The sequence below is a fragment of the Nasonia vitripennis genome, chromosome 5 (genome assembly GCF_009193385.2).
Source record: "Nasonia vitripennis strain AsymCx chromosome 5, Nvit_psr_1.1, whole genome shotgun sequence".
NCBI classification, from domain to species: Eukaryota; Metazoa; Arthropoda; class Insecta; order Hymenoptera; family Pteromalidae; genus Nasonia; species Nasonia vitripennis.
In genome coordinates this window covers 22,901,004-22,922,077 of record NC_045761.1, presented here as the reverse complement: position 1 = coordinate 22,922,077, position 21,074 = coordinate 22,901,004, and the positions used below count along the sequence as shown (strand labels likewise).

At 48.0% G+C, this 21,074-nt stretch overlaps 1 protein-coding gene across 2 annotated transcripts in view; it reads right to left on the bottom strand.

The window, feature by feature from the left end:
• LOC100123736 (RNA-binding protein Musashi homolog 2) overlaps positions 1–20,933 on the bottom strand; it is a 51,562-nt gene extending 30,629 nt beyond the window's left edge. For both annotated transcript variants that reach the window (XM_031931011.2, XM_001607388.5), the window contains exon 1: positions 20,565–20,933. The gene's annotated coding sequence lies outside the window, so the exon portion shown is untranslated. The remainder of the gene's footprint in view (positions 1–20,564) is intronic.
• Between the last annotated feature and the right edge of the window lie 141 nt (positions 20,934–21,074).

Here is a 21,074-nt window from a genome sequence, read left to right as displayed (position 1 = left end):
AAAAAAAAAGAGGTTTGCGAGATCCTCGAGGCCTCAATCCTCTTTTATCCACTCAACACTCCCATTCTGCGGCCTTTTTCCCTTCCCCCTTGCCGCCGCAGAGCGAAGATTTTTCCTATTGAGCTTGAAAGCTGAAAACGAGGCCGTCGCCGCTTCGCGTCTTGAGAGATATATAAGTATACACTCGCGCGCGCACAGTCAAAAGTTCTAAATTGTCGAGGGAGAGACCAGAGCGAGTGAGCGAAGCTTCATAATATAGGCCGAGGTATAACTGAATGCGCCAAGACTCGCGCTGCCTTTTTACGTTTTTCGCATATCTCTCTCTCTCTCTCTCTCTCACCCCTCATTACGAGCTTTCTCGCGAGGAGGTATGTATATCGGTAATGAACGATCTATTGTGCAGCCCGCGCGAGAGAGAGAGAGAGAGAGAGAGAGAGAGCTTTGAGTCTCGCGTCAAAGAATGAGCCATGAAAACGGCACTCGTTAATGGACTCCCACCTTTCTCTCTCCCTATCTCTCTCTTCAAAGTCGCGCGCCGTTATTTTCCTCTCGCTGCAGCAGAGCCGAGCTTTTCTCTCTACTCCATACCACTGGCTACTCTTTTATGTCTCTCCCTCCGGAAGATTTTCAATTACCCTCGGCGATTGTTGATACCGATTGCTCAGCGATTTGTACACACATCGCGGGGCGTCGAGCTGTTTTCCTTTTCCCCGACTGCGCAGAGCGATCGATCGTCCTCTCATTTTCTCTCTCGCTGATTAAAAAATTCCTGAGCAGAGAGCGAAAGAAAGCGGTTTTGGAAAAAATCGCAAGCTCGCCTACCACCCACGAGAGAGAGAGAGAGAGAGAGAGAGAGAGCTTTTTTTCCGAGCGACGAACGAGTTTGAGTGGGCGAGAGATGGAAGACACGACGTCGTATATCCACTTTCTAATAGTACGCCGCGCTTTTGTTCGTGGGCTGCGCGACGCGCTTGCATAATTTTCTGGGAGAGACTATAGTGCTGCACTGCGATTACGATGCCTACGCGGAAAGTCACTTTTTTCTGTGTCGAGGTGCGGGTATATATACGCTTGTTGGTTCGATGAGTGCCGGGATGGAAGTTGGAGTGTGTTACATTATGGTTTAATCGCGCGCGAGCTGCATTGTCGTTTGTGTTTTGGTGATGGATGTGGAGGAGGGATTGTTATCGAGTTGGGAAATATAATGTAGGATGTGATTAAGGATTTTGCTACGTACAAATTTCTAGAATCCGTGTAACAAGTTTTCTAAGAAGGTATATATGTCCAGCTTGTTTTGATCGAGTAATTGAATTTCTCGAAAAATTTTTTCCAGAGGGTTTATAATTATATAACTAGACATCGATCTTTCAAGAACTCGCCAACTCCGAGAAAATTTCCAAGAGCTCTTAGTTGCTTGTAGAAGTTGTGAAATTTGCAAGCCCTGATTATAACTTACGTATAAAATGATCAAGAAAGCATATAACACCCTACAAGCTATACACTACGCCATATTCTATTCATAACCAGCAGAAGCTTCCATAACCAGGCAACAAAACTATTAAGTCGATACGGAAACCACGTGTCTCCAAACAACCCCCCTCCCCCCAAACAAAAAAGCTCTCTCAATCCGAAAGACGACAGCACACGCACCGACACATCATCATCATCCCCGCTCGCGCACACTTGACGTTTATCGAGCTCCAATAATTAGCTCCCGACGCGTAAGTACAGCCTATATGCGCTAACGTCGAGTCGAGGGTTTATCCAAGCCCCGTCGCGGCGACGAGGACGACACTCCACTATTTTTTTTCCCTCCGCGCATAATATAACCTCCGACGACGGCTCATTAAGGCTCCGATGCGCGCTTGCGCGCTCTCGCGAATCGGTAATGACGCTATAACGATGTAGTCTCTAGTCTTGCCTATGGAGCAGCGATTGAATGTATAGAGGCAACGTCGGCTGGCTTGCCCGGGCTAATTAGCATCTCCAGAGGATCGAGACAGATCGATCGGCCAGACGTGCCGGCGGTGCGCGTGACGACACTCCGGAGAGAGAGAGAGAGAGAGAGAGGAGAGTGTTATATACTGTATCTATGTGTGGTGTGCGACGCCGCGAGAATAATTATTTTATACACAGCGGCGAGAAGACATTCTTCCCCACGATGAGATTGAGGATAAACATTTGCGCTGTTTTACGCTGGAAATTTTGATTTTCGCGTGTATAAAGCTAAATAAAAGCTCCACCGGTTCGAGGCAACAAAAGGATTCGTATACGCACGGTTTTGTATAGTCGAGTTCCGAAAACCAACGTATTTATTGGCCTGTATTATTCCGCGCTTTTGTTCACTGGGTAACGCGTATCAAAGTTTCGAACAATCGCCGCAGGTACTTTATCCTCTGCTCTTCGTTAAACATTACATCGAGCGTAACCCAGTTTCATAAAAAAAATAATAATTACAGCAGCTCATCCCTCAAAATTTCCAAGTTCGAATCATTACGAATTATAATCCGATCATTCTAAGTATACGTCACACGCGGGGCTAATTTTCAAAAAGTTAACCCTTCCGTCCCGAGATTAACGGATGAGCCTTACGTTTCGCCAAGCGGCAAGTTTATTCTGTCTCTCTTTCTCTCTCGGCGTCATCTTATACCACGGCCGGTATAATTTTTATTGTCCGCGAACAACCGACGGCCGAAAGAAGAAGCAGAAGAAGAAGAAGGAAATCCGGGATTACGAAGTTAGAGACTTCCTCAGCTCTCGCGGCCGGTTTAACCAAGGAAAATTCATTAGCCCGCGTTTGGCGTATAAATGAGAGCGAAAATCTGCTTAGACGGCTAATTTTGTGTAACTTTCTGCGCCTACGTGTGTATGTGTCCATTCCCGTAATGGACGCCTCTAATCGAGTTTCGGCTCTCTCTCTCTCTCTCTCTCTCTCTCTCTCTCTCTCTCTCTCTCTCTCTTTGTGTTTTATAGCCTCCTATTTTCAATTAGGTTAAAACGCGATTAATGTATATACACACACACACAGCTCGCTATACGCGATGCATAAATAAAAGGATAAAAAATTCCGCGAGAGACTCTGAGTGGAAAATATTAATTCGAAAGCTCTCGCTACGATATCTTCTTTTCAACGCAGCTGCTGCTGCTTGGAATGATTAAGCGCCGCGCTGTGACTCGAATGCAAATCACGGCGTTCGCTCTACCCCTTTATAACGTCTGAGCTTTTTCGTTGTGTATACAGATAGTAAGGTGTGTATATATATATATACATATACATATATATATATGGGGACGTCTGCAGCGTATAGAGCCGCCAAAAAAGCGGCGACGGCAGACTTCATCCTGGCGAGAGCGATTATCGGGAAATTCTCTTCACGCGAGGCCAGAGGGCGTGATTCGATTAGCATTGGATATCCGTCGCGAAAATAGCAGTATATAGCCTATAAGAGAGAGCGGCTGTAAATTATCCACGAGTAGAGCGAGTGAGATGGCTTTGAATATTGTAAGCGCGTATGGATCGAATCTCGCGTGCTGTGTTCGCTACCTCTGGTAAATAACGCCTAATTCAGCTTACTCGCCTAGTATATACTTGAAAGTAATAGAAATAGTATATTATGACAGTGTTGTGGGAGATGGTTTTCTACCTTGCTCGAGGTTTTTCGTATACGATATTTTATAGCACGGCAACCTCAAAATCGACAATATAAAGTTTTAAAGGCATTTTGAGGTAAGCTTGCTATAAAGAAAATAGTATTGAAAAGTTAGGAAAACTCTACAGTTATAGCATGAGCGGTCTATAAAAGCAGCAGGCTTGACAAAGCTATTTGGCACAAGCGACACACTACGACCTTATGTACATTCTGCGCGCGGATACCGATTGAGGAAAGGAGAAAGTGCCCGTGCGCCACCTAGCGTCGCTAGTCGGAGACTAGAAGGCCGGAAAGTTCAGCAGCTCGAGTTATTTCGATTACTAAAATATCCTAATCACGAACTGCCCCATTTCTCTCGCAGCACTCACGGCAAACTCGAATCTACTATTTTTCTCCTTCACCTTTTCACAACACCACGTCGCAAAATCACACATCTTACTTACGCAGTAAAGCATACCGCGTAGTATATCCTCGGTAATAGTACGAATTAATCGCCGTTACAAAACGCGCCGCGAGTGCGCGCGATAAAATTTAGAGCGCATCCACTAATTTTAGCGCAAAGGCGCGCGCGCACTTCAATCCATCAAAGAAGAAGTGTACAGCAAAGCTCTCGCGCGAGCGAACGTCATCGCATTAAATAAAAGCGCTTTGGTAAAATTCCAAAGTCCGCTCGATTTTCTTCTCCAGGACACGCGCAGTTCTTTTGGCCTCGTACCAGTTTGGCTCATGGAATTCTGATGCGCGCAGCATAATATTCGCCTCTGCTCTGTACAACATCGGTATAGTGTACACTGTATATTTGTATTTGCGCTCGTGTATACAGCGGCGAAGAGGTGAACGGCGCCATTGTCACCGCCGTCGTGGCTTCTGATCCTATGTGTCTATCTCTTCTCCAGACGCAGACATTGATCTCCGAATCTTACGCGAGTCTTCATCTTCTTCCGCGGCGGGAGAGCTTTAGAGCTTGCGAGGCGTGTACGGGGATTTTCGAAGCCGGGTGTTCGATAATTCCTGGTTTTTCGAGTTTTTATTACACTGTATAGGCTTGGAAAAGAAGCCGATATTTGCTGCTGCTTTGCGATGCTATAGGTATGTATAAAGCCGCGCCAAATTTCCGATGACGCACGCAGCGATAGGAGCATTCGATTATACGAGAGCGATGCGTGCGTTATCTCGTCACGTCGGCCTCGATCGATTCTCTCACTCTTTTTTCGTATTATACGCTTTTTTAATACACAAACACGTTTGCTCTCTCGAAGATTCGCGTAAAAAGAAAACGAACGAGCTTTCGCACCCCTCGAACATCCCAACTGTTGAATAACAGTATAGACTCGGCCGTGATAAGCTTGCAAGCTCTCGAAAAAGGCTTACTCTCTCGCCATTACTCCTCTCTCCACTGCGTTTACAAAGCGAATTACGCTAATTAAAAACACTATAGTGTGCACTATACACACAGTGTCAAAGAGCGAGAGGAAATTCGCGACACCCCGTTTTTTAACTCACCTCTCTCTCTCTTGCAGCAGCACTACTACCAGTATACTACTATACGTCCTTTTTTTATATCAACAAACGCGTCGCTGCACTCATTGTAGAGCTCCGAGACGCGAAGAGCATAAAAAAGGGGTCACTGCGATACCGTAGCCAACTTGCCAGAGTTACACACAGAGCCGAGCTTTTTCAACTTGGATATGCGAGCTTCTGCTGCTGGCCCTTTCGAGAGAGTGAGAGCGAGAGAGAGAGAGAGAGAGAGAGAGAGAGAGAGAGAGAGAGAGAGAGAGAGAGAGAGAGAGAGAGAGAGAGAGAGAGAGAGAGAGAGAGAGAGAGAGAGAGAGAGAGAAACTGCTGGTATACACAATGGGCCGAGGAAGAGGAGCTTTTTCGAGCTCGACTGTATACGGAAAACTGTGTCGTCCTCGTGTCTATTGTCGAGAAACAATCGCGATAATGAGAAAGCCACACGCGCGGATGTGCTGCGCTAACTCCGGAGAATTTTGAGTAGGAAAATCGATTAGTGCACACTAAACACACAGACAGACTGCGAGCCGGAAAATAGTAAGCAGTCTCGCGAAAGTGGGTTGCAGAGCAGCCGACTCGCCGATAAGGGCTTGCAGTTGAATTACAGTTGGCTTCGCGCCGAATTCGGCCCGTCTGTCCGAATCGACTTTTCGGACTATGCCAATAGCCGGCTCTGCTTTGCCGTCGGCGCAGATACGCGATTAGACTATCTGCGTACACCTGCGGCTTTTAAATATTTTTCCCCTTCACTCGTCGCCTCAAGAGCTATGCATTGTGTTCGCGTTTAGAAATCATTACGTCTGGTGGGGCATATTTTCCGTAAGTGGTTTTCGCGCGTTGCGAAATCGAAAAAAAAAGTAAAGCCGAAACAGTCGGCGCTTGGCCAAAAGCGAGAGCAATTAGCCGACGTTACTTTTTACGCCGACGGGATTTCCTGCGAAGATTCAGAGTCAAAAGTTCGCGATACACACACACGCACACACACACACACCCTAATCCAGCGCTTTCCCGCCCACGTTTCCGTGTGAGAAGAGGCCATTGTCTGTGTCGTATCGTAGTATAGCCTACGCGGAGGCGTGTTTTCTCTGTATTGTTTCCGCCTCGGCTCCTTTTAATCTTAAAATGGAGGAAACATTGCGCGAGTACACACACACACACACACACACACACACATAGCCTTCGCAGAGTCGCTAAACGTTGAAACGGAAATTTTTGAATTTCCCGCGTTCTTGACCCAAGCTCACATTCGCTACGGTATTCTAGGAACTCTCGGGCAGCCGCTGCACATTTTACACTTATTTTCATTCCGATCGTCGTCGCAGTCGTCGTCGCGGAGAGAAAGATGGACCGGACCAGATGCAAAGTCTAAATCCGTAGCTCGACCCTTAACACTTGAGTATAAGACTATATACACACTGTATCCCGAAAGCAAAAATCCGCACGGCTGTAGTTGCGTCAACACACTCGTGCGCCAATTGTACAGCGGCGACGGTGGCTTGAGACAGTGTGACACTCTTTCTGATCTGTGTAAGTAAGTAAGTGTACGTAGAGTCGAGTAAGTGCCAGGACCGGGAAATTCGAAAGAAGAAAAAGGCGCTAGTTAAGCTCGTCAGGTTTCTCTCTCGAGTGTCTACCAGTTGCGCGCGCACGCGCGCGAGCTTTTTTTGAGAAGCTTTGCTGGCGCTAATGAGAATGTTTGTTTCGAGAGAGAGAGAGAGAGAGAGAGAGAGAGAGAGAGAGAGAGAGAGAGAGAGGTGAGCTTGAGGCAAGTGATTTAATTAAAAAAGGAGTATAAGAGGGGGGAAATCGAATTACGGGTTCGAGCTATTAGTTCAAGAGCGAAGGGAAGGGGGCTCGAGTTTTCGGAATATTCATTACTCGCTGCAGAGCTTGCGTAGTGTAACGGTAGTTGAAACTTTAATTACTTCACGCGTAATTTTGCGATAATCAACGGGAATTTCACCCCGAGAGGAAAAGTTTGACAACGCTGTGCGCCTTTGTTAATTCGACGGTTATATATATATTCAGCTATTCGCTCTTTGATTTAATTTTGCAGTCTCGAAAAAACACAATCGCCCCGCTGCAGCGGCCTCAAAACTATCGGAAATTCCTATCAAGATACACCCACGCATATAGATAGCCGGGGTCCGGGCTACTGCGGTACATAATAGTTACACACACACACACAACCCACACACACAGCTAGTGCGAAGGGCTAAACCGCGAAATGCCTGGGCTGCCCCGCTCTGCACACTCTGCAGCTTCATATCGGGACTAATTCCCTCGCTACTCTCCATACCGGCCAACTATACTCTCTGCGTTGCAGCGCACACAACAAAGTTCGGGCGCGCCGGCGACGGTGAAAAGCCCCGGCATTTATACACATAGCTTATACATCACGAGAGCGATAGTATGTAGAGTGTATATAAGAGTGCGCGGAGAGGGAATGCGTTAATGGCTGGAAATGACGCCTCAAGTGGCGAAAATGCCGCATAGATCAGAGAGAGAGAGACTCGAACGCGCGTTCGGCGCATTGTACGAGCATTAATTTACGAGCCAATTAATTAGCGCCTCTCTCTCTCTCTCTCTACGCTGGTCCCCTATGTGTGCGCTGCTCTCTTCTACCGCTGTAGTTATAGCTATTGTGTGCGACGAGAGAACTGGCCTCCGTTGTATGCGTGTCTTTTGAGAGAAGGAGCTAGTGGTGGTGGTCTGCGTGGGTGGATTTAATCATCGCGTGCTGGGGACGATGCCAGCTCTCTTCTGGCGCTGATTGTTGATTTTCTTTCGCGTCTTTCGGTTCATTAGGCCGCTGAGAGACAATGCTGATTGGTCATTCGTTAACCGGCTCTCCTGTGATGCATGAGAGAGGAGAGCTCGTGTGTATGAAATTTCAAAACGTCGTCTTATTATTCATTGTTCATTCGTGTCCACTATATACGCTGCAGCAGAGTACAGCCGCTAAATGGCCCGACAGACGCACATCCCTCGCGAGAGACTGCGCACTCCATATACAGCCCAGTAGCGGCACAGCAGCAGTGGCAGCGGACAGATGCGTTATAGATGACGTTATCGTGTATGAGAGAGAGAGAGAGAGAGAGAGTCGAGTGCGTCGGCTGCTCGGGACACATATAGGAGAGAGAGAGAGGCTAACGCTGCGGCAGACAACGCCGCAGCCGCGAATAATTTATCCTCTTCGCGGACACGTGGCGCTCGCACGTGTCATCGGCTCATAAACGAATCAACTCGAGGGCCCCTCTCTGGAAGCTGAGAGAGAGAGAGAGAGAGAGAGAGAGAGAGGAGAGGACAGTCGACTGCCCGATCATCAGTCGACTGGCCCTTTCGCGAGCCTGCGTTTGATGCGCGATATGAGATTTCCATATTTTAACGCGCGGTGTATAGGTATATTCGTTAGGGAAACTCGTTTTACGGCGCGGCCGAAAAAGAAGCGCAAATCCATCATCACCTGTTAGCCGCAACCGCCCCCGCGAGAGGGAAAAAAGAAGACGCGTAAACGCTGTTATTAATCGCTTATACGCGCGCGTGCGACTGTCAGCCCGAGATACAAGCGTCGAGTTAATCGCCGGCCGTTACAAATTAACCTACCTCGAGGCGTACCTACAGCAAAAATTTATATTCGCGCTCGCGTTTCGCTCCATTGTCTCTATATCATTATACACACACCAGTCTCTCTTTCACTTTTCGTTCCGCTTAGCCTTTTTTGCGCTCTGCAGCTCTACGCCTAAATTCACTACTGCTCCCTTTCTCTTCTACACTCGCGGGGTTACGTCGCAACTTTTACGAGCGAATTGATTGTCGCTGGCCGGCTATTATTATTAGCCGAGAAAAACACAAGCGGCCACTTTCTCTCGGTAAATTCGCGCATCTGGAGCAGTGTTGCGCGACGGCGCCGTTAAAAGATTGCGACTCTACTCCGACTTATTTTCTAAACTATAGCTTCGCCGACGTGCTGCTGTGCGAATAGATACACACAAGAAAGCTGTATAACGGGTCAAGAATTTTAATCAGACGCACAATGGCGGGAAGTTTGAATTTCGCGCGCTTTTGTTCAAAACTGCGCGAATGTTTGTAATCTCGTCAGACGTGTACGATAATCCCCTCTCTCGAGAAAAAAAGGAGTGCATACGACAATTCCGCCTGAGTGGCCCAGACGACGTGTACTGTATATACATTCGCATTTTCTCAAGGAGGAGGAGGAGGAGGATAAATCGCGACATCTTTTCCCCGTGTCCATCTGCGTAATGGCAGCTGCTTCCTCGAGAGAGAGAGAGGAAAATGCAGAGGGAGAGAGATGCTCGAGGACAGTATTATGTTTAAGATGGAAAATGGCAGCGCTACTACTACCACTACTACTACTGTACTATACTCCGGCTTTAATATCGGGAGAGAGAGAGAGAGAGAGATGCAGCTGATGCCAACAAGTTGCTTTGTTCTCCAGCGAAACTTTTCTCTCTCTGCTGCTGCTGTACACTCGCGGCCCCTTTTTTCAGCTCTCGAGAAACGACTCTCTCTCTCTCTCTCTCTCTGCTTCTTCTTTTCTCGTAATCCGGCGTGTTTAGGCTTTTTAATAAGGAAGAGCGAGAGAAAACGCTGCGCGTGTACTAATTTACACAGCGGCTCGTCTCGAAAGTTTCGGCGATATTTTCGCGATAGTACACACCCACAAAACAGAAGGAGCCGAGACTCCTCCGCGAAGCGAAAGCTCGGGTGATCGGCTCGATAACACGCGCGACAAAGCTCGGCTCGTTTCCGGCGCTGCTGCGAGCGACAAGCGTGTAATTCGCGGCTGCATCGACCGGCACTTTTTGCCCCTGTCTCTCTCTCTCTCTCTCTCTCTCTCCCCCCCTCTCTCTCTCTCTCTCTTGTTTATATATATATATATATATACACAACTGCCGGCGGATAGAACTTTTTTCTCTCGGAGGAAGGTCTGCGGGATGAAATCGATGCGCGACACGACTTACGTCGTGGGCCGGACTCGTTCGCTCACCTGGAACACGAAAAAAGATACGCCGCCGCGCGCCATGTATATAAATAATAATTTCCTCGGCGTGTCCCGAAAAACGGACGGCCGATTTCTCAAGCCAGCGCGCGCGGATTAATAATTCGACAAATAAACAAACACGCGGCGGGCCGAGTGTGCAGCGAAGAGAGCTTATTTACGTAAGCCACACGAGAGCTCGCGAGAGATAAAAATAGAGAGAGTGAGGATTTATATACCCCCTTGGTGCTAGCGCAGCTCTGGGCAGTAGTATGCCGAAAGAGTGTATTAAAAGCTCGTGTAAAGGTGTGCCGAGTTAAACGTTCTAACGAAGACGAAATCGGCGAGATCAGCGAACCGATGGAAGGAGCATTATTCAGAGAGAGAGAGAGAGAGAGAGAGAGAGAGCTAGGTTTGCGCTAAGACACCTTTCAGCTCTAGTGGGAGGGACGGCGCCAGGTGTCACCTCGTTTCCATCGAATATTTCAAACGCGCAACTTTTGCCCGCCAGAGAGAGATGAGGCCCCTCTTACTCGTATTTATAGGAGTCGACTTCCGCTCGACCCAGTGTGTGTAATATTGCGGCATTGAATCGCTTCCAGCTGCCAAATAGCGACCGGTCGCGCTTCGACGAGCGCCACTTCTGAGGTGGATCGAGGCCGCGATGATGATGACGACGATGGGCTGCTTCTGCTGCTGGGATTTTGCTGTGTGTATAGATGTGGAATGCCGTAGGGAAGAGAGCTGGATAGTGCGAGGCGAGTAATTAGAGGAAGAATTTCGGGGAAAGGAATGTTAAGGAGCTGCGCTGCTGCTGCTGGACTGAATTCTAGCTATTTAGATTTTCGAGGGAGTTTGCGCAGGATTTAACGGGCTTCGCTGCTTGAAAAATGCGTTTGGGAGTGTGACGATTCACTTTTGTGTTATATCGGCTTCGAAAAGAAAATTTCCGCGACACGGACATGAAAATAATCTAGAGCGTAAATTCATCCCGCTCATTTCTCGCGAAAACCTCTCGGCTCTCTTTTCAGGCGCAACGGCGCGAAAAACGAATCCGAAAGTAATCATCAGCGTCTCTTATCCGCAACTGCTCCATCGAACCGAGACACTGCGTTCCGAATAGCGACTCCGATGTCCCATCGAAGATAAAAACGACGACTACTATACCGATATTCGAGCGATCTCCCTAATCAACTTTCCAATTCACAAAGCGACGATCCTGAAAAACCTAGAAGACAATAACCAATCAGATTCCCCCTGCCCCGGACCCCAATTTCTGCTACTTCACGACTTTCGCACCCCCTTAGGGGGGTCTAACCACTCGAGACGCGCGCGGGAGAGAGATGATTCCTCCAAGTGTCGTCCCCACAGTCTTTCTCTCTCTCTCTCTCATCGACAAGCCTGCACGCCAGGGGACCGTATAGTTTGATTCCGTATAATCCAACGTTGAGCGTGACTAATCTTCTCCTTATAGCTGCTCTGCGCGCGACTCGTGTACCGCGAAATTGATTTACACTCGCAGCCTCTCTCTCTCAGGATGAATTTTTCGGCTGTTAAAGTTTAACGCTTTGTTTGCCCGACAGAAAAAAAGAGTCGATTCCGCACGAAACTTCCTCTGCGCATAAATTAATAACTCGAGCGCTACTTGAAAAACAATACACGGCATTAAAATTCAGCGCCGAGGGAGGGAAACGCTGATGCGCAGACATAAAGCGCAAAGAGAGAGAGAGAGAGAGAGAGAGAGAGAGAGAGAGAGAGAGAGAGAGAGAGAGAGATAAAGACGCGAGTACAAAAGGGAGAGGGTATATACGATATATAGGTGCAGTGTAGGGGGAAGTAGACGACTGCGTTCGCGCTTTCTTCTCTTTCTCTCGGAGGCGATAACGCGAGCGCGCGCGGGCTGAAGGTGTATGGCTATATAGTGAGAGAAGGGAACGAGTTTATCTCGTGCACGCGTGATTAACCGGTGGGCCAGTAAATCATCGATTATATTCTCATTAAGGGCTCTTCCTTCCTATATACCTCCTCTCTCTCTCTCTCTCTCTCTCTCTCTCTCTCTCTCTCTCTCTCTCTCTCCCTCTCTCTCTCGCTTCCATTCCTTTTATATTCATTTCATCTCGGCGGCGATAATTCTCCGGCGATGGCGATTGAAAAGTTTCTTTTTATTTTCTATCCTTATGAAGAGGAGACGCAAGTACATCAGCGGCGGTGGCGTCTGGGAAGACGCTGCTTGAAAAATGTTCCCGCCCCCGCACGCAGGCGCGTGCGTTATTCCATAAACGTAATGGAATACGGAATTTCCTGCGGCAGCAGCAGTTTCATTTTGACTCTGTATACACACGCCGGACTCGAGCGCAAAGCGCAAAAGCACACACATTTAAAGTTTCACCGCAACTAGAGCCTCCCGCAGGAATATATGTCTCTCTTGCTGTGCTTCTGCTGCTGCTGCTGCTGCTGCTCTGGGAGAGTACGGCTCAATAAAGCTGCCGCTGCGTTTTGCTCTCCATCTCCGCGGGAGCTTGCGTATGAGGATTTTTCGACGAATGTTATATGCGCCCCGACGTTCTCTCTCTCTACCCCGGCTGTATGCGAGTTGAGGAGGAAAGTGATCGTGGGATGTGTGTCGGGGATAATTTTTTAGAAAAACTAGCAGTGTGTTTACGGTATGACGTTTGTTTGTTCTTGTGTACTTGGGAACGTTAAGGTTCGAGGAGTTTGCAGCGTTGGAGGAGGATGTCTTCGGTAAATTGAATTTTTGCTGCGGTGCACGAGCGTCAAGTTTGATGCCGGAGGCTTGTATGTTTGAGGCAAGCTTGACTGTGTTTGAATTAAATTTAACGGATCTGAGGTGGATCTAGATTGAAATTTTATGAATTTCGAGTTATAAAATTCAGATCAAGCAGAGAGTGCAATAGCTTTAAAGTCTTAAAACTAACTATAACTTCGCTGCTCTTTCGCAAGTTTTAATTGATAAGAGTCATTCTATATCTTGAACCAACGAAGTCGCTTGACAAAATTTCAATCAAAAAAAGTGCCACAGAGCTATGACCGTTTTTTTATTACAGGAACTTGCAATAACGTTAATTAAACGTCTACGTAAAAATACCGGCAAAATGTACTCTAATTTAATTTCAAGTGCCCAGCAGCATAACACAACAGCGTATGCAACTTCAACTCGAAATAAAAAACCCTCACCCGTCCAGAATATTATTCACTATTCCATTTAACAAGCATTAAAATGAAATACACTGCAGCTATTTTTAAAAGTCTAATTCTGACCCAAAATCACCACGTTCACACAAGCAACAGAGCCATACATCATCCCGAAAAAATAAAAATCATATAAAAGCACACGCGAAACAATTCGAAAAATTTTAATACCCCAATAAAGAGGAAAAAGCCTCAGTAGCCAGTACCTCAAACCCCGACAAATAGCCGTCTTCCGGGGTTAGCAAGCGACCCCTGCTGTCCCACCCTCTTCTCCTAGTCCTGGACACGTTGCAGATAAATCACACGGCGAAACGATCAACGTCGCCGCCGCGGCTTCCCGCATACACACACACACACATACAGCGATATCGAGAGGCGACTGTATACAGTTATACACAGCACCACTACGCTTGCAAGATGAAAAGCTCGCGAATTTTTTCTCTCGAATCCGCTTTGCCGCTGCCCTTTTTTCCCGCCGAGGAATTACACGTCCTCCAGCTCCCTCGCGACGACGGCTGCAGTCTACTGCTGTCAGACGCAGTGAGAGAGTCATGGGGAACGTAATGTTGCGTGCTTTTTGCCGTCGAGGCGGGTTATTTTATTTCAAATTTTTTTCTCCTCGTTTCGTTGCGGCGTGGATCGAATTAAAACAAAGGACGTGAGCCCGATGCGGAATAAAGCTGAGCGAAAATTCAATTCTTGCCCATTTCCTTCGGCATAATTCCTATACAGGAGAGGGAAATTAGATCGATGGGCATTTAGAAAATCTTGTCTGTTTCCCATTGGAAGCCGCCGCAGCGCGACAGAATTCAATTAGCCGATAAGTACAGCAGTGCCACTCGTGATTGCCCGGCCAGATAACGTAATTAAAGGTGAAGGGTGTAGCAGCGAAGGAGAGAGAAAAAAGAAGAAGCCAACGACTACCAGCACGATGAGAGAGATCATTTTTCTTAACGATCCGGAGACGTAGTACGCGAAAAAGGCGGCGGCGATGATGTCGGGAGTAATTTCCTCCCTCGTTTCTCAGTCAAACTAATGACGCTCGCAGAGACTTATACGTCAACGTATTATACACCTACACACGTGAATTTTTTTTCTCTCCTCCCACTACGTCGGCCTATCGGAACAGAGTCATTGGATCGCGTGTGCGATCGGTTTATCGGCAAAATAAAAAAAAAAAAAAAAAAGAATACCTGCGGCCTACACACACCGGAATTATTTTAATCAAGAGTCTAGAGCTCGCGGAAAAATACATCGCGAGAGTTTTTTTCACAGGCTCTGCGGTGTCCGATAAAAACTTCCATCGTCAAAATTTTTTTCACGCTTGCGAGCATTCTATTTGCCGGCGGCGGCACACACACACACACACGAGGAATTTTCATGAAAAGTCGCAAGTTCGCCCCGGCTGAAAAGCGGCGGTTATTGCTCGCACGGCTAAAATATTACGTTAATTATAAAATATCTCTATCCGTACGCGCGAGCCGCGGGAGCAAAGTTCATCCCTTAAAAGCGGCGAATTCCCGACAAACAAAAGGGAGAAAGGGAGCGCGCAGGATCGATTTCCGCGACTAAAACGGCAGTTCGCGTCTCGGCCATAAAATTCTCTCTCTCTCTTTCTGCAGGTATAAGGTATAACGCTGAATCTCGAGCTATGCGAGTGTGGGTATGTGTCGAGGCTTCTTTTTAAACGAGCTACTTTGCAGCCAGGGCCGTCTTACACGATGCTGTACTCGCTCGCTCGCGTTAAAGAATGAGCGTCTCGGGGAGAGAGAAGACTTGGTATGCCGAGCGATCGCGGCGTTAAAATGTTTTATGAAAAGGGACGAGCTTTTTTCTCGCTTCCTTTTTCAGTGCGGACGACGAGCGATGAAACGGTAAGGGAGAGAGAGAGAGAGAAAGAGGTTTGTGCGTGTAGGTTATGTTGGATTTGAGCGCCGGGGTTTTAGGGTTGAATTATTGATGAATTTCGTTGCGAGAAAGTCGGAGTTTATGATCGCGATTGAATGGGAAGTTATGGGAGCTTGTCTTTTTTAAATTGTTAGAGACTGACGCTACTAGGATTTTAAAGCGGTTTTATGCATGAGTTACCGACCGTCGGTAATTTCCACGTATAAACATAACCATCGCATAACGAAAGCGAAAAACGTCCAACGAACAAAGGGAAAAGGCTGACGCGCGTCCCACACAGCCATCATCCTCTCTGACAAAAGTAATTCCTTAATCCGAGAGAAAAGTAGAGGGGAGAGCGGCGTCCTAACGCCTGACCGCGCAATTTCCAGCAACTCTCAGCTCGCGCTCACGTCAGAAGTTCGCTGCGCGACACACGTACTCCATTGTTTCCATCTCGCGCATTGTCTTCACTGACTATCTTAGGCTCTTATATCAGCTCCACAGAGTCTCTCCGTGACACGTGAACGCGTTACACTGCGTTTTAGCCTCCGGCTAAGATTCACACGCAACTATACTCGCGAGGCTTGTATACAAGAGAGAATCCAGGGAATATCGCGTATACACCGATGCATAAATTACAAGCGTTTTCGCGAGAGCTTTTCGGATTGACGCAACCTTGGAAGCGCGCGCGGAATGAATAGTGTATTTACCATAGCTTCGCGGAATAATGCGCCTGTCTTTTAATAAGCCCGTATTCGAGGCTTTCTTCCCCTTATTTTGTTATTATCGTCATTATTAAATCGCAGAGTACAGTATGGAGTTCGTTAAAAAAGACGAGCAATTCCGCGTACTGGATTTTTCAGAATTGCACGGCGTAACTCGCGCGGCAAAGCCGATGAGAGAGAGGTAAATTTAATATTCCTTTGACGCTGCACTAATGACTCGGTTAATTATTAGAAGTAATCCCCGGGCGCGTTCGATCAAACTTTTCTCGTAAAAAGCTCGAGCTTTTTACATTATACGCGGTACGAGACGCTTCCGTTACGAAACCCCAGGTGTTCCGGGCGACTCCGTCGGTAATCGTTTTCGCGTATAGAGGAGGACGTGCGTCGGTTAGGCGCAACGTCTCATCTGCATAATTCAATTAGCCCGCGCGCAACGTGTGTGTGCGTGGGTATAGGTGTATACACAGTGCATCGATCTGATTTCTTCTCTCTCCGAGGCTTCTAAATTTAGAGGCGCCGTGTGTTCGCCCTTTGTTTTCCGACCGAGACAGAGAGCCGGTGGTTTGTTTATCACCAGGGCCGAAGGTATCGATTCTTTTGTTTTTCGATCGGGGACCATCCGAGCTTGCGCTGCGTAATAGACAGCACGTGTACGCAAGCTCGTAAATACGTAGGATGATGAATGGACAAATTTTAATTCCATCCTCCTCGGTGTTTCTCCGCAATAATAGTCTCGAGAGCCGCCATCGCCGCATGCAAACCGGAGCAATATCGCCGAAAACAAGAAAGCGAGGTAAAAAAGCTCCATTGTTCGTGTTTTCCCTCGCGCAGCAGCAGCGGAATTCTTTCTTCATCGGCTGCGAAAGCTCTCGCGGTATAATATTTCCTCCCTCTCTCTCTCTCACTGTTGCCTAATCCGTATCGATTTATCGACTGACCCCGAGCTCTTTCCGCGGATGGAGGTCGTCAACACACACGCACACGCGAGAGAACAAATTTCTAGAGAGCGCCGGAAGGAAAATGAAAAGAGCTAGAGAGAAGAAATTAAACGCAGCCGCGCGTGATTTTTCTCTGCGGAGCTATTTTTCTCTCTCTCTCTCTCTTTCTGGCCATTGTTTCCGCGGAAGGAAATTCTACAATGGCAAAGAGCGTAAAGCTCCTGCAAGACGAGCTTGCGGCTTGACGAGGACAATGAGCCGAGGCTCTTAGAGTGTGTCCCTCGATGGATTAGCGCTTCGATTCCCTCTCTCCCTCTCTCAACAAGTGAGTAATAGTGGCACCAGGTGTGCTCCCGCTTTCGGGCCAGTTTTATAATGCTACGTAATTTCGCAGGGCTTATTTCACTACGGCTACTGCCTATGTTTTATATACGAATGCGAGCAACGGCCGAACTTGCAGCCGAGAGTTTTGAGGAAGTTAAAGTTAAAAAAAAGAGTTAGACGACAAAAGCGACAGCTTTACACACACGAATACCAAATATGGCTGTATATAAGAGGGACGAGGAATTAGCGCGCCCGCGGGCTAATATAAATCAGTATGACGAATAGCGGTAGGCCGGCGCTTGTAATTTGACGTTGCGCATTTCCTGCCTAAATGTCAGCTTAATTGCATTCCACTCGGCTCTCGGCATTCTTATCGTTAATCTCCTTAGAGATAGTCCATACTGCAAGCTCTCCCCCCTCTCTCGCTCTTCTCCGTCGATATTTAAACGTCCATCTCTCGCGTGTCTATTTACGGCGTGAAACTTTGTTTCTCTCTCCCGAGCTTGCGCGCGGCCACCGCGGAAAGTTTTTAACGAGAACCACTTTGCGCCCGAGGGCAGATTGTTTCTCCGCAGCCGCGACGCGCTGTACCGGTCGATTTTCGCGGAGCTTTTGTTGTGCGCGCGGGAAATTCAAAATTATAAACATCGCACGTAGAGCTTTAATTCAAAAGTCTATATACAGGGAGTATAGGTATACCCACGCGTGCACGGCTGAACGAAGAACTGGAGCGACGACGACGGCCGGACAGTGTATATCCTCTCCCGATTGCCAGATGAAGCGATCCCGCAGGAACAAATGAACGCGCTGACGGACGAGCGGAGCGAAAAGAACGACGACGATGCCCTCTCTCCGTTAATCGAACGCCGCCGCACCGTAAGAGAGAGAGAGAGAGAGAGAGAGAGAGAGAGAGAGTCTACACAACCCGCCGTCGTGCGCTCCGCCGGTCAAAGGGCATTAGCGACGAGGCTATACCGTTGCTGCTGCTCCGGGGATTGTTTTAGACGTTCGACACGTACACGCTGTACACACCGGAGTTCCATAAAAAACACGTGTGCCCTCGCCTCTTCTTTTTCGTCTCTCGCTTACGTTTAGTCGCCCCGTGAATTTAGCCGACGGCCTTGGATTAAGGGTCTATCATCCCTATAAGGGTTATTGTGTGGTTTATGGGAGGGAATAATTTCGAATTAATTTCGAGAGCCCGATATCGTGTATATTAATATACGCGCGCGGAGATTGCGAGCGGGAGCTTGAAATTCGCGCGTGTACATATCGATTTTGTTATTATCGCTAGCGCGAGCAGCTCACGCGGCGGCGATGTTCATTAAACTTCGAGTCGGGCGTTAATGCGATGATGACGTTTGACGCGCGCGTGTGTGCGTGCAGCTCTTTCCAAATGAAATCTGACGCCGCGCGATGAAAATCGGGAGGATATAATTTTTGAAATTGCCGCGTAAAAGCTCTCGTCGTTGTTCGGCATCAGACAGTATCTTGTCTCACCCTACTCTCAAGAGCAAGAGACGCATACCTAATGCGCAATTAGCCACAATCGGTCTCACTCTCTTACCACGTGTTTCCACTCTCGCAAGCTCCGCGAAAGCTCTCTCTCTCTCTCTCTCTTTTCCGTTTACAGCAAAAATTGCCCGTTGCCAGCATCCCTTCCCCTCTCGGCTCTGTCTTTATGCACGTATATATACAATTTCATTAAGCTCCCCGCCGCGCGTTCGCGGCTTTTGCGTCGAGGAATTCCTCTCTCTCTCTCTACGCTGCACTTAATGCTCGCGGCGCCTGTGCTTGCGGAAAATTGGAGTTTTATCGTCGTGCTTGCGTGCGCGTCTATTTTTTTTCACATAATACACACACACAGAAGCGGATATGATTTTACCCCGACGCGTACACGCGAGAGAGAGAGAGTAAACCGATTTGTTGTTACAAGTCGATTGGCTTTTTCCGCGAACGCAAACAGAGAATAGCCTGGGAAAAAGCTTCTTTACCCTATATACAGGAGAAGACCGAAAGAGATTCCGATGCACTCTATATAGATTGGAATCCGAGAGATTTTTCCCTCCGAAATATTTGACGAAGAGTTATAGTAGTGGCTTTTTCAATCATCGCGCTCGCCCTCGCATTCCGCGGACTCTCGATTTTTGTTAACGTATTAACGCAGACACATACTCACGCACTCGAGAGTAAGTGCATTTCGCCGGTTCATTCTCTCTCTCTCTCTCTCTCTCTCTCTCTCTCTCTCTCTCTCTCTCTCTCTCGTATAACGACGTTATACACGCGAAAATGCTCAATCGATTGTGTGCAAGAGAGAGAGAGTCGCTTAATTGCCGTAACTCGGTTGCCGCCGCCGCGGCGCGTTTGCATCGGACCACCTCCTCGGCTCTCGAAGCGAAAATTAAAATTCGATTAATTAATCTCCCCTCCTCCCTGCATTCATGCAAATTCGAAAACGAGCCAGCCACCGCTAGGAAAAACGCGGTTAATCGCCCGGAAAAAGGGCGCAAACTCTCCTCCTTACTGCCTAAGCGACGTCTGATTCTCTGACAGACGTTACGCGGAAAAACAAACTAATAAGAAGAAGAAGAGCGTCCGAGAGAGTATAAGGAAAGGAAACAACAACACATGCCGCCGCCCCCCCCCCCTCATCAGCCGCGTCGGTTTGTTTTTCTCGCTCTCTTTCTCGAGTGTTAAGTATCTCTCCCCGTTTACTCTCTCTCTCTCTCTCTCTCTCTCTCCCGCGCGATGTTTACCCTGCCGATCACATCGCGTGGCTGTGTGCACCTGTCGAATCGATACGGCTATACGATCTTTATAGCGAAAATATAATCGCCAGCGAGAGGGCAATCAAGCGAGGCTAATTAACCCTTTGAAAATCAATATATGTTGTGCACATCAACGCGAGAGACGAGAGCTCGACGTTAATTGGATGAAACCATCATCATACGCGAACGAAACGTTGACTCGTAATTTAGAGGACGATAGATATACAGCGTTGCACTTATTACATCTCCGCAGGTTCCACAAATCACGCGTACATACATACAACCGGCGCGTCCCATTAGCGAACGAATTTCACCTGCGTTTAACGGCTAATCGATATTACTAGTGCCCCTGCTGCACACTCTCCGCGGCGTTTCGGCGCTGAAGCTTCTTCGAGGAAAAAAGAAAGATCGCACACAGCCTCAACAAGTTGCGAACTATAGGTATATGTAGGTACACACACGCGCGACGAGGTACTTCTTCCCGGAAGCCAGCCGCGAGGGGCGAGATAGAAAAAACAGGTATAGATGCGCGATTCTCTTACCTCGTTTGATCGGCGAATCTCTCCGCGCGTGTGTCTCCGCACAAGGACTCTCTCTCTCTCTCTCTCTCTCTCTCTCTGGGCTCTTTTTTCACCGCAGCTTCCTCTCGCTTCTGTGAGTAAGATATATCGCACCACAGATGCAATATCTCTCTCTCTCTCTCTCTCTCTCTTCCTCTGCACACAGAGCGATTCGCTGGAAGTAGTGCGTGTACAGAACCGCCGATGCACCTACGAGAAGCTAACACACCGTGAGTATCTATGTATGCAAGTATATCCGTTAATACAGAAAGAGCGAGATGAGCTCAGAGGGACACAGCGAGCAACAACCGTCCGCGAGCGAGGCGCACGAGACACTCGCGTAGCGCCGATGGCGCGCACAACCCTCGCCGGTTTGCTCCCCTCTTCCCCCTCCTTTCTTCACTCTGTCGCTCGCGTATATATCATATATAGCTATAGATGCTACACGGTCGTCGTCGCCGCCGCCGCCGCCGCCGATGTGTGCCTGGAAAT